Here is a 14,973-nt window from a genome sequence, read left to right on the forward strand (position 1 = left end):
GATGTTTGACCTTTTGACCTTTAGTCTAAATCATTCATGCAGTGGCATTCAGAATCACAATAAACAGTCAAAAATCAATTGTAATTGGTTCAAAATGGACATAAAATTGTTCAAAACAGTAATGCTGCAGAAGTGAGTCATACTAAGTCATCAGAACTCATTTATCTCTTCAGTCAGCAAATACAGATGTGTGGATCCTGTACAAGGTCTCATTATCTGTATAACAGTGGTGGACTGGTCATCTGGAGCAACGGGAGAACACTGACTGAATCAAACACTGATTTTGACCGCTGAACACAATGGAGACACTTGATCAGGTCAAACATCTGTGGATCAAGAGGTTCAATAGACATGTATAAAAAAAATTGCTAAAATAGTTGTGATGAGAGATAAAGATCAAACTAAGAGCAGAGTGGAATATGAAGAAAGGACGACTGTTCACACATTTATGTTTGTGATCATGTGACTGTGTTCAGTTTTGTCTTCTCAGCTTCTCATTTCACACTCGTATTTTTTTTTTTTCGACTCCTGTGGTGAGCATCTTTCTAGAACTCATTACAGTTATTTACAATCATTTTTGCACTAATAACAGAACCTTCATATCATTTTTCAAAACTCTAGATACAAAACTCAAAACAGTCATTATTTGTAACACAGGCTGTCCAATGTTCAAAACTTTGCATATTGCGTTCATATCTTTAAAGAAGCCTTGCATCTGCAGAAGCATTGGTTTAAAATACAAATTTATTATGAAATATCATAGGGACATTACATTAGATCACCCACACACAACCCAGATAGCAACATATTGTCGGCCCACATCTGGCACATGAGGAATGATGATCTGGCCACATGTAGCGTGGAGTGATGGCACTTGGGCGGACTGCTCCTGTTTGACAGATCTGGGCCAAAAGCAGGCCATAGCAATGCCACATGTCAGCCAAGAGCAAAAAATAAACCACACTGGACCTTTTCTGAGCCACAAAATCTTCATATATTATTTATAGAGTCCTCTCAGCTTGTCTTAAGCTTGTTAACAAACAAAATCACTGAAGGAAAGAAGAGAAGAGAAAAAAGAGACAAACAGAAACTCAAGAACTATAACTGACTGCAGCCACAGCCTTAGATGAAATCAGCTGAAGATAAAAGATATTAAATCTCTGAAGATCACGTTGCAGTAACACAGGGTTCGTAATATGAAAGCATTAAATCACACAGCTTCGAGATTCAGATAACTTCAGTGAATCAGGCCATTAAATGATTAAATAATTGTGAAACTATCAACAGCAAACTATCATGTACTGCAAATGTGTCAAACTCACTGTCACAGCAGGCAAAGAAGACAAAAGATTAACAATAAGAGTTTAGAGCCCAACTAATAGCACCATTATGGTGGCGTCAAATGAAACAAACATTAGATTTAAACCTCAATTTAAAGTTAATTTAGTTAATTCTCACTTTTGTTTTTGCCTCCATTTTTCATGAGCTGAACTCAAAGATCTAAGACTTTTTCTATGTACACAAAAGGCCTATTTCTCTGAAATATTGTTCACAAATCTGTCTAAATCTGTGTTAGTGAGCACTTCTCCTTTGCCGAGATACTCCATCCACCTCACAGGTGTGGCATATCAAGATGCTGATTAGACAGCATGATTATTGCACAGGTGTGCCTTAGGCTGGCCACAATAAAAGGCCACACTAAAATGTACAGTTTTATCACACAGCACAATGCCACAGATGTCGCAGGTTTTGATGGAGCGTGCAATTGGCATGCTGACTGCAGGAATGTCCACCAGAGCTGTTGCCCGTGAATTGAATGTTCATTTCTCTACCATAAGCCATCTCCAAAGGGGTTTCAGAGAATTTGGCAGCCTCACAACCGCAGACCACGTGTAACCACACCAGCCCAGGACCTCCACATCCAGCATCTTCACCTCCAAGATCGTCTGAGACCAGCCACAACTGCTGCAACAATCGGTTTGCATAACCAAAGAGTTACAAACTCTCAGAGCACAAACTGTCAGAAACTGTCTCAGGGAAGCTCATCTGCATGCTCGTCGTCCTCATCTGTGTCTCGACCTGACTGCAGTTCGTCGTCGTAACCGACTTGAGTGGGCAAATGCTCACATTCGATGGCGTCTGCCACTTTGGAGAGGTGTTCTCTTCACGGATGAATCCTGGTTTTCCCTGTACAGGGCAGATGGCAGACAGTGTGTATGGCGTCGTGTGGGTGAGTGGTTTGCTGATGTCAACGTTGTGGATTGAGTGGCCCATGGTGGCGGTGGGGTTATGGTATGGGCAGGTGTATGTTATGGACAACGAACACAGGTGCATTCTATTGATGGCATTTTGCATGCACAGAGATACCGTGACGAGATCCTGAGTCCCATTGTTGTGCCATTCATCCACGACCATCACCTCATGTTGCAGCATGATAATGCACGGCCCCATGTTGCAAGGATCTGTACACAATTCCTGGAAGCTGAAAACATCCCAGTTCTTGCATGGCCAGCATACTCACCGGACATGTCACCCATTGAGCATGTTTGGGATGCTCTGGATCGGCGATACGACAGCGTGTTCCAGTTCCTGCCAATATCCAGCAACCGCACAGCCATTGAAGAGGTGGACCAACATTCCACAGACCACAATCAACAACCTGATCAACTCTATGCGAAGGAGATGTGTTGCACTGCGTGAGGCAAATGGTGGTCACACCAGATACTGACTGTATTTTGGACCCCCCGGACCCCCCCAATACAGTAAAACTGCACATTTTAGAGTGGCCTTTTATTGTGGCCAGCCTAAGGCACACCTGTGCAATAATCATGCTGTCTAATCAGAATCTTGATATGCCACACCTGTGAGGTGGATGGAGTATCTCGGAAAAGGAGAAGTGCTCACTAACACAGATTTAGACAGATTTGTGAACAATATTTGAGAGAAATAGGCCTTTTGTGCACATAGAAAAAGTCTTAGATCTTTGAGTTCAGCTCATGAAAAATGGGGGCAAAAACAAAAGTGTTGCGTTTATAATTTTGTTCAGTGTATGATGATTTTGTGGCTCAGATAAGGTCCAGTGTGGTTTATTTCTTTGCTCTTGGCTGACATGTGGCATTGCTATGGCCTGCTTTTGGCCCAGATCTGTCAAACAGAAGCGGTCCGCCCAAGTGTCATCATTCAACGCTACATGTGGCCAGATCATCATTCCTCATGTGCCGGATCTGGGCCAACAATATGTGGCTATCTGGGAAGATACCCATAGTTTCACTGTGTAGTTTTTAGTACAATCATTAAATATAGTTGTTCAAAACACATGATGCAGCTTTCATTATGGTTCTACACATTCGTATATTATTGTAATAGACTAGAGAGAAAAGTACAGAGACTGGAATCATTAAACAAAATTATTGATGAAATAATCAACACAACAGGTTTTTCAAAAAACTTTAAATATATTTAAATACTGATAACAATGATATATAAATATTTTGGGATTTTTTTCTCTCCCAACAACAGGCATCTTGACACTGATCATACCTGAACATACTCAGTCCTCAGTTGCTTCACTTTCATAATCTAAACGTAATATTTTTCATTTTACATAAAAACTATGCTTCAAGAGTAATGCAACAGTTACTTAGCATTTTGAGCAGTTGTATCAATTGATAGTTAGATCACTGTAATAAATGAATAAACACTCAATCCAGATGTAATGTGTGAGCTGTATTTTGAATTAGTAATACTTTGATGTTAAGTTGTCATTTTGAAGCGGTGATTTTAGTTCAGTGAACAAAAGGTCTTTGGTTCATGTGTATTGTATCCAAGCATTTGTAAAAAGTGTTGTGTTCTGAAAAAAGTGCATTTCGATCTTCGGTTGTGAATTATGTGTCTAGACTTTTGAAAAATGACATGAAGGTTCTGTTATTAATGCAAAAATGATTGTAAATAACTGTAACAGTGTTTTCAGCAGAAACACCCACAGACATGATGAGGTTAATGTTTGTCACCTACGAAGGACGATGGAGATCATGGGTTAAACAGACACAAGTGTGAAAATGTGCTAAAATAGTCATGATGAGAGATAAAGATCACACTAGAGGAGTGTGCAATATAAACTGAAGAGCTGACTGATGTTCACACATTTATTTTCGTGACCGACTGACTGTGGTCACTGTGGTTTTTTCTTCTTCTCAGCTTCTCATTTTACACTCACATTTTTTTTTTTTTTCACTCCAGTGCTTCTTCCTAGAACTGATTAACAGTGTGTATGCAGCAGAAACACCCGCAACCATGATGAGAACAATGTTTGTCACCTTTTAAATGATATGCTAAATGCAGCAATTCATTATTTTATCTAACAGTTTTAAATGTCCTGGTAGTGTCTCTAGTATTTATTTTATAGGTAAAAGTGTCTGCTTAATGAATACGTGTAACTAAATGCAGAAACCAGGAGCAATATGAAATAATTTTGTTTTATATCATAAGAAGTAGTGGATGTTATAGCCAGTGGGATATTGTATGTCATCTTAGTTTTATTGGATGCTCACTTGAAAGCTACTTAAAGACACCATATTCTGAAACATTTTTAACACTTTTTATACATGAGATTTCAATAGTTTTAACAGATTTTATATTAGATTTCAGTATTTATAAAGCAAGGGAATGATGATACAAATGCATATGTTGTTGTGATGTTTGCTGCTCTTTATTTCAGAAGTCAAGGAATAGGCCTTAATAATATTTTTTAAGAATGTATAAAAGCATGTTTATTTAACATTGTACAGAAAGAGAATATATATATACAGTATATATATATATATATGAAATATATACTTTGTAAAGTTTTACAAAGAAAATCACTATATAATATAAACAGTGAGAGAGGAGCTGTTAGTGAAATAACACATTCATCCACTAGGTGCAGCTCCAGCAGAGTCACTGTATCAGCAGAGACACACACAGGCCAATACTGAAAATAATACAAACATGAACAAAAACACGGATCAAATGCCATGAAATAAAATGAATTAATATTGCATTATTAATTGGGCTAATCTTATGTTTGACATTTTGCCCTTTATTTAATACCACATTAACATTAAAAAAAAACTTGATAAATCCTTCACAGAACCTTTAAATGATACAAAACACAAATAAAAGTACATTTGGAACAACAGTATAATAAGCATTACTTTACTAACATCGTACTCATACTACAGTTAAACAGTGCATTTTATGCAAGAACATTAGAGCAACTACAAAGGATAACTTAACAAAGAGCTTTAAATCCTGGATCCCATATGCTTAGTTCTAATGAATTTTATTTTAAGTAAATGTTATTTCATAAACAGTCTGGTGAAAGATCAATATCAGTGTCTTACGTAAATTGAGTTAAATTACAAATCGTATTGTTGTTAAATATATAGAAAACTTTAGCTAATCAAATGTACATTTTTATGTGAGAAAAAAACACATTAGGCTACTTTGTTAACATAATTTTGTTAACTGCATTTGCAGTATATTCAAAATAATATATAATATTAGTTGTTTCTCTCTTATTTTAGTCATTAAATGTATCTGCAGCCATTTAAGGCATTAACCCCAATCCATGGAGAATCATAGGTCAGATAGGTTGATTTTGTCCAAAGAAAAATTTTTAACCCCAGAACATTTTTTTAAATCTGGGACAACTCCCCTGCAAATTTAGATTCAACCCAAATCAAAGACCCTTGAGCAAGATAAAGAAGGTTTCAGAGTTACTAGAAAGTTCCAGGTATGTGAGTTTGATCAGGGTTGGAGCTAAACTCTGCAGGATAGTGGCCCTCCAGTGGCCTGTAGCATGAAGCCGGTTTGGGTTTTTACCCAGGTAAGTTTGTGTTTAGTTTGAGCAAACTCTGAGTTTTCGGGCTCAATAAGGTGGGTTGGTTGAGCGGGTTTCATCGCCATAGTAACTTACGCTACACGGCTATACCCTGCTTTTTTATTCTGGGTTCCAGATCGCATACCCAAACTGGACCAATCAGCTGTGAGCAAAGTGACAAATATCTGATGCAATGAAGCCACTCCCCCTTATCTCTCACTCCAAATTAAAGCAGTTTACAGTCAAAGAATTTTAGAGACAAAATTGCCCGACTTTTGCAGCTACTTATTTATTTTATATTAATTGTAATTGTTTATAATTCATATAATAAAAACTAAAAACACATCTCTTCCAACTTTATTTGATCCTCTAACTCTAGCACTCTCTATTCTAATTCTATTTTATCTATCTGTCTTCATTTTATTTAAAAAAAACAACACACATTTGACCCTCTATCAATTGCATATTTATTCTCTAACTGCTTGCTTTTCTTGAAAAACTAACACTAGCTTTCTTTTTTTCTATTCTATCTACTTGTTTCTTTAAAAAAAAACAAAAAAAAAAACCTTGCTGCGTGTACTGCGTTAAGCTAACTGAGACTTGTCATAGCACTGGCATGTTGTTGCTCTTTTGTTCGTTTTGATTGCTTCTATTGTCCACATTTGTAAGTCACTTTGGATAAAAGTGTCTGCTAAATGACTAAATGTAAATGTAATGTAATATAATATATTCATATAATTATTATATGAGGAATCAATTAAATCTAAGCTTTGTATTTAAATTAAATATATATAGACAATGATGTAGATAAGCTTTAATATGTCCAACTTTTAAAATGATTAAACTTATATGTTTTCCTTTTGAGGTCTGTGTGAAACTATATATATATAAATAATTAAATTCAGTTGATTCCTTTGCGTAGTCATATTTAATTTCTGCTGCCAAACTTTTGAAGTGTTTATTCCTGCCTTGTAAATGCATTTAAATTTATTACATTTTTAAGAATGACCTCTTAATCTTCAGCAGAAAAGTGAATTGCGCAGACTCTCGCAAGAAGTGAATCAAACTGACGCTTTACTGATGCTCTCCACATTCCCTGTGATTGGCTGTTTGCTGCACGTGTCACACTTTCAGGTGCACATGCTCCAGAATTAATCACAAACTCTGGTTAACACTCATGAGTTGGGAGAGAAGGTTTATATTGAGCCCGCTGATCCTGACCTAAACCAGGTTGGCTTTATCAGGTTTTGTCAACTCAAAACTTACTCTGCAACTCTGAGTTTGTTCATCTTGCTTCGTGCTACAGGCCACAGGACTGGATCTGAGGAGCCATGATTTTTTATTTTTTTTTAATTATTATTATTTTTAAAGAGTGCTATGATTTAGTAAGATTTGTGCATATATTCGTATTCACATAGACCATGGGATTCCATCTCCTGTCCTATATTTGGGGTGCAGAAAGCTAGTAACCCAAAAACACAATCAGATTTTGATCAGGAGTTGATCAACGTCGAACGACTCCTGCATACACCACATTATCCTGCTGTTTAACTGTCTGAAAGAAAATACAAATGCATGTTAGCAAACATACAGTGAGGAAAATAAGTATTTGAACACCCTGCTATTTTGCAAGTTCTCCCACTTAGAAATCATGGAGGGGTCTGAAATTGTCATCGAGGTGCATGTCCACTGTGAGAGACATAATCTAAAAAAAAATCCAGAAATCACAATGTATGATTTTTAACTATTTATTTGTATGATACAGCTGCAAATAAGTATTTGAACACCTGAGAAAATCAATGTTAATATTTGGTACAGTAGCCTTTGTTTGCAATTACAGAGGTCAAACGTTTCCTGTAGTTTTTCACCAGGTTTGCACACACTGCAGGAGGGATTTTGGCCCACCTCCACACAGATCTTCTCTAGATCAGTCAGGTTTCTGGCCTGTCGCTGAGAAACACGGAGTTTGAGCTCCTCCAAAGATTCTCTATTGGGTTTAGGTCTGAGACTGGCTAGGCCACGCCAGAACCTTGATATGCTTCTTACAGAGCCACCCTTGGTTATCCTGGCTGTGTGCTTCGGGTCATTGTCATGTTGGAAGACCCAGCCTCGACCCATCTTCAATGCTCTAACTGAGGGAAGGAGGTTGTTCCCCAAAATCTCGCAATACATGGCCCCGGTCATCCTCTCCTTAATACAGTGCAGTCGCCCTGTCCCATGTGCAGAAAAACACCCCAAAGATGATGCTACCACCCCATGCTTCACAGTAGGGATGGTGTTCTTGGATGGTACTCATCATTCTTCTTCCTCCAAACACGTTTAGTGGAATTATGACCAAAAGTTCTATTTTGGTCTCATCTGACCACATGACTTTCTCCCATGACTCCTCTGGATCATCCAAATGGTCATTGGCAAACTTAAGTCGGGCCTGGACATGTGCTGGTTTAAGCAGGGGAACCTTCCGTGCCATGCATGATTTCAAACCATGACGCCTTAGTGTATTACCAACAGTAACCTTGGAAACGGTGGTCCCAGCTCTTTTCAGGTCATTGACCAGCTCCTCCCGTGTAGTTCTGGGCTGATTTCTCACCTTTCTTAGGATCATTGAGACCCCACGAGGTGAGATCTTGCATGGAGCCCCAGTCCGAGGGAGATTGACAGTCATGTTTAGCTTCTTCCATTTTCTAATGATTGCTCCAACAGTGGACCTTTTTTCACCAAGCTGCTTGGCAATTTCCGTAGCCCTTTCCAGCCTTGTGGAGGTGTACAATTTTGTCTCTAGTGTCTTTGGACAGCTCTTTGGTCTTGGCCATGTTAGTAGTTGGATTCTTACTGATTGTATGGGGTGGACAGGTGTCTTTATGCAGCTAACGACCTCAAACAGGTGCATCTAATTTAGGATAATAAATGGAGTGGAGGTGGACATTTTAAAGGCAGACTAACAGGTCTTTGAGGGTCAGAATTCTAGCTGATAGACAGGTGTTCAAATACTTATTTGCAGCTGTATCATACAAATAAATAGTTAAAAAATCATACATTGTGATTTCTGGATTTTTTTTTTTAGATTATGTCTCTCACAGTGGACATGCACCTACGATGACAATTTCAGACCCCTCCATGATTTCTAAGTGGGAGAACTTGCAAAATAGCAGGGTGTTCAAATACTTATTTTCCTCACTGTATTTATCAACAACTTTATTTACACTTTATCTATCATCCTCCTCATTCTGCCACAAACACTTCAACATGTGTCTATATTTCTTTGTTGTAAAAAAAGGCTATTTTTTTTTTTTTTGTATATTTGTTGATGTACAGAAACCAGTTTTTATCATCTTTTACATGTACACTGTAAAAAATTGCTGTAAAAATGGCCATGTTTTACATTAACATACTGTATTCGCATTGAAACAGTAATATCATGTATAAAACATAATAATATTTGTTTTTGAGAAAGTAGTCTGCAGCAGTATATTATGACTTAACAGCGTTCAAAGTCGACTGTGGGCCTCATTTATAAAGTATGCGTACGTTCAGATTTGATCGTAGAGTGTGCGTACGCTTAAATCCACGCTAGCGCTCATATTTGTAAAAACTTTCTTTGATATGGAAAAGTGCTTAGCGTCAGGGTCTGAGCAGACGTACACACTTTTTATTGTCGGAGTATTGCAGGTTTTTTCAAATGTAAGCTGTTCTTGCAGCTCGCTGTTCTAAATTATGATGATTGGTGATATTTTATATGTTAATGACATTAATCTGCCTTCAATTACAAGGCAGAGAGCTGAAACCATTCAATTGCGCGCAAGTTTGAGATCATTTGCTATTCATAGATTTCGCCATAGACAGAGGGATTGAAAACAAATGAGTGAATTCAGACACTGATGAACACCTGCTGTTAACGAGCAGATTCACTGAAGGATAGAACAAGAAACAAAACTACAACTGACATACAGTCACAGCCTTAGACAAAATCAACTGAAATAAAACATATTACATTTCTCAAGATCTCAGCAGAGGAGCTGAGATTCTGGGATTTTGGGAGCCATGGATGGGTTTTTATTGGTGCATCCAGAAAAAACAATGGTGAAGCTTTTTGTCACTATCGTTGAAAATCATATGCTGATTCCTGATGAGTGTGTGTGTCGCACTCATACAAATGTTCAAAATTTATTGTGCAAAATGTTTTTACAATCCATCAACTTATCTGATTATCAAATGTGTTTTGCAAACACTGATCACCATCACGGTGACTTTGAAAGTCAATAAAATATGAAAACAAACTCAAGTCAAACTGGATAGTAATGAGTGAAGCTGCTGATACTGTTTGTGGAGTTGTTTAATCCTCCTTTGCTGAGATCTTCAGAGATTTAATATGTTTTATTTCAGTTGATTTCATCTAAGGCAGTTGTAGTTGTGTTTCTCTTTCCTTCAGTGATTCTGCTTGTTAACAGGCGTTCATCACTAATGCTTAATACTCTTTTAATTAGTTCTTTAATTATCTCATTAACTTCACTGCTTCAGTGTTACTTCAACACTCTGTAGTGTGGACACATATAAGTGCTCTTTAAAACTGAGGATTTTTCTGTGGGGTAAAGGGGTTAAACGTGTCAGATGAAAAAATAAAACACACTGTGAAATGTATTTTAACAGCAATAAACTATAAATTGAATTTACGGATGCTAACTGTAAATAAATAAATAAATACATTACTGGCAACCCTGTTGCAACTAATTTACTGTAGAATCAAGAAGCAAACTAAAAAACAGCAAAATACTGTAAAACCCAACAGTCAAATTCCTGTTGTGTTTTGTGGGTCACCATCGTGCTGGAGAGTAGAGCCTGTGTTTAAGTAAAGGACGGACAGAGAAACACTGATGTTATGCTGCATATTGTTTCATTTAAAGGCAGTTTCTGTGTAGTAAGTGAAGTAGTCCGAATCTCTATGTTAGTTTCAGTCACACGTGCATGTGCAAGATAACTGAATTGAATGATTTTTGAAAGATTTTGCTTAGTAATAAGTTTGCAGTACTAATATGTTCATGTTGACTAAGCATAATAAATGTTTGTTTATAAACTTGAACAGTGCTTAGCCAATTTAAAGCAGTCGGTTTCTGAAAATGAAGTGAGTTAACTTGAGTTTTAATTTAGTATTTTTTACAGTAACATGCTGTAAATTATATTACAGTAAAGAATCCTAAAATTAACAGTAGCTAAATTACTGGCACAGTAATTTACTGTAAATTTAGAGGAATTTTTTTTTTTTACATTGTATAGTACACACTTATATCAGCAGAAACTATGTTACGAGGTGGACATTTAGTACAGCATGTTTTACACAGCACCGTCCATCACCCTGCCACTAACCACGCCCCTCTCAGAGACTCCGATAGTTATTGCTCACACACCTCATACTTGCAAAGCTCATCCCTGTAAAGCAATCTGTCTCATTGGTTTATTTATTTAACCCCAAAAAGACTTGTAGTTTGTTTTGTGTGTTTGTGTGTGTCAATTTAGTTTCTCATGAATTCAGAAATTTTCTGTCCTATATAAGGATAAAGTTACACAGAATCAATAATTTGATACATGCATAACACATGTGCAGTATTTTTCATAACTGGTGAAAAGATTTAAAGCTGCTAATAATAAATATTTTAGAATTACAAATTATAATGATAAATTGAATTATATTAAAATTAATTAAAATTATAATATTATAATAATAATAATAAAAAAAAAATATTTGCTTCCATTGTCCTCATTTGTAAGTCACTTTGGCTAAAAGTGTCTGCTAAATGACTAAATGTAAATGTAAATATGAAACTGTATAGAGTGAAAAAAAAAAAAAAAAAGCATGATTATTAAAAAATAGTAAGTGGAATACCTGTCACTGGAGCATAAGAAGATTGTGAGAAATAGAATGAATGAGACTGTATGAACTGTACGGTGCCCGGGAGGTTGCCGTCTTTCGGTTCACTTAGTTTTGATCATTTTGTCGAGGTAACGACATCCTTATGTCGTGGCCTCGAGATGCTATGTTGAGGGAACAACATCCATTTCTCGTGGCCACGAGTTTAATGAGTAAACAAACCTACATGACCATAGCAACCTGGGATTATCAGGGATTCATTAATATTTTATTTTGAATTAAGAAATTATTATATTAATTATTATAGAAATTATTACATAATTAAATTATTATATTAACCATAGGCTACCGGACTGTAGGCAATTGCACGTGATGTAACCAGCATTTGAATTAAATTTAAATAGGCTAAATCAGGAGTGCCCAATAGGTCGATCGTGAAGGAAAATGCTGGTAGATTGCGCTTATGGTCAGTGGTTCTCAAGCGGGGAGTGCCAGATAACTTAAAACTAAAATATTCACTAATATTATGAATAATATGTTAAATAATGTTCAAATTTATAGCCTATAAATAAATAACAGAACCACCTCTCTACGTATTCTGTGATATTCTGTGTTTCGGAGCAGCAAACTGTTTCTCATCATGCTGTGTGAAAAACAGACCGGCGGCTCAAAACTGTTGTATGAGAATATGATATGCAGACTACAGCTTCGGGTTTTACAGTGCACAAAAAAAAAATCTACTGAAGCTGGTTACCTTAAAATTTTAAGTTGGCTCAACTTTTTTTTTTACAGTGTGCCAGTAAGTTAGAACTTAAAATGTTAATTTCATTTAATTAAATTGGTCTCCTTGAATTTCAATAACATTAAACTGACTTAAAAAATCAAGTTGAATCTAGCATAACTTGCATTATTTTTATGAGTTAAATTAATTTTAAAACATAAGTTGTCATGACTTTTTCATCATATCATTTTTTACAGTGTAGTGAGTGTCACACTAGTAGCCTAAAGTTTTAATGGACGACGATTGTAATCAAGGTAAAGATGATTACAGTGACATACAGGATTGTGCATTAGGCGTGCGTTGTGTCCGTTATTTGATGCGCAAACGAACCATGTATGTGCGCTGTCGGCGCACTGATCACTATAACATCATATTTCTGCTTGAATACAGCTCAGTATATTCACATAGTTGAATACAGCGAGTGTTTTATTACAGATGCTCGCGTGTTTTGGAAAAGATTGTGAGGATCAGTGATGTTCATGTATATACGGGCATCAAACGCTCCAAAAAGATTGTTCTGACAGAGAACTGATGACATGGAGCTGCTGAGTTCAGAATATACATACTTTTAAGTTGTATAGAATATCTGCAGTGTCATTTTTGCGAAGTATGTTTGCAAAAAAGAACATGGAATGTTTAAATCCATCTTGAATTTGTTTTGGTGAATAGAAAAATTTGGGCTTGCAGTATTGATTTGGAGAGGAGGGGGTCTTGGAGTAAAGAGAGGTTGAGAACTACTGCTTTAGGTAAATGCAGGCACGGTTCCATGGGGGTACTAAAAATTGAACATTATTTTATTATTATTATTTTTAATTAAAAATTAAATTAATGCAATATAAAGATACATTCCAGCAAGCTTTTTTATTTAGGTCTATTTATTTGATATGCATTTTATTATTTATTTATTTTTCACTTGGTAAATCTCGATGAGTTTCTCATTTGAAAAGTAGATCCCTACACAAAAAAAGTGTGGGCACCCCTGGGCTAAATGTTACATAAAGTACATAAAATAAAATAGACCTACATGAAAACATTTTTATCCATCCCACAGTCTTGCTAGCTGTGTGTGTTCATTAACTGATCGTCTTCTTCCGTAATAGCCTATTTGTATATTATTATTAGCTATTATTATTATCATCATCATTATTATTATTAGCCTATTATTATATTTTTATATTCATTTTTTTTCCCTTCAATTAAATCTCTTTACATTACGTTCTGACTAGTTTTGTAAATAAGCCTACTGTAAATGCTCGACATAAAGCTTTGATTATGCTGACTGGAATTTATAGCCTATTGAAAATGCAGTTTAAAGGTTGAATATATTTCCTTTTTTTCCCTGCGAATTAATAATTATTAATATCATAGCCTACTGCCTAGTGTTTCATTGAGGAATGAATCATTCACATAGTTTCATTTGTAAATGAAAACACAACATGCTCATTTATCATCACGCACTGGCATAAATAGCCTACAATCATAAAATATTGGCATAATTGTCAGGTGTTTACAGCATTTGCAAAATATACCTGGTACCTTTGTCTCAAAATATATGATCGCGATTGCTTGAAAAGCAAGTGTTTTGGAAAGTGCTACGCCACCTTTTTTGTGCCATCTAGTAGCTTAGATGAAAATAATATCAAAGGCGCCTTTTACCCCGGGCCGCCTTTAGCCCCGTTGTACCCTAATAATAATGTAATTCCCCTAAATGATGGTCTTGTGTAGCGGCCACTAAACTTGGTCCTGGAGGGCAGAGTTTAGTTCCAACTTGCCTCAACACACCACTCTGGAAGTTTCTAGTATGCCTAATAAGACCTTTAGTAACTGGTTCAGTTGTGTTTAAATGGGGTTGGAGCTAAACTCTGCAGGACACCGGCCCTCCAGGAACACCCCTGATTTTGTGTGACCCTACAATACTAAACCCATCAAAGCAGAAGATAAAGGAACACTAAAATACATAAAATACACTAGTCTGTGTAAATCATTAAACACCCACATACACACACCTAAATCTGACTCACTGCTGAAATAATACTGAGACACACCATACACAGATACAAAAGATCTTACCGATTTATGTCTTTTGTAGAATGTCGGATCAGCGTAAGTGATCTCCCTATCACGGGTCTGAACTGTTTCATAATAACAGAAACAAAACAACCCATGAAATGATGTTTGAGTACTGTTTTACATAAATTCTACATAGGTTTATATAAAAAACATAGCTGATACTTGCCTTCCTGGTCAGTTTTCCTGTGTTTCCTGCAGATGCAGAAGATCCCAATTGCAGCTGCAAACAACAGAGATCCAGCAGCAGCAGCAGAAGAGATCAGCACTATCATAGAAACAGAGTCACCTGGAAGATATGAAGGAGAGTGTCATTAGTGCAAATGAATGTGTCCATAAACACAAAACATCATTACATATGTACCTGGACATTTCTTGCAGAGTTGAGTGTTGAGATGT

The sequence above is a fragment of the Onychostoma macrolepis genome, chromosome 22, assembly GCF_012432095.1.
Source record: "Onychostoma macrolepis isolate SWU-2019 chromosome 22, ASM1243209v1, whole genome shotgun sequence".
NCBI lineage: Eukaryota > Metazoa > Chordata > Actinopteri > Cypriniformes > Cyprinidae > Onychostoma > Onychostoma macrolepis.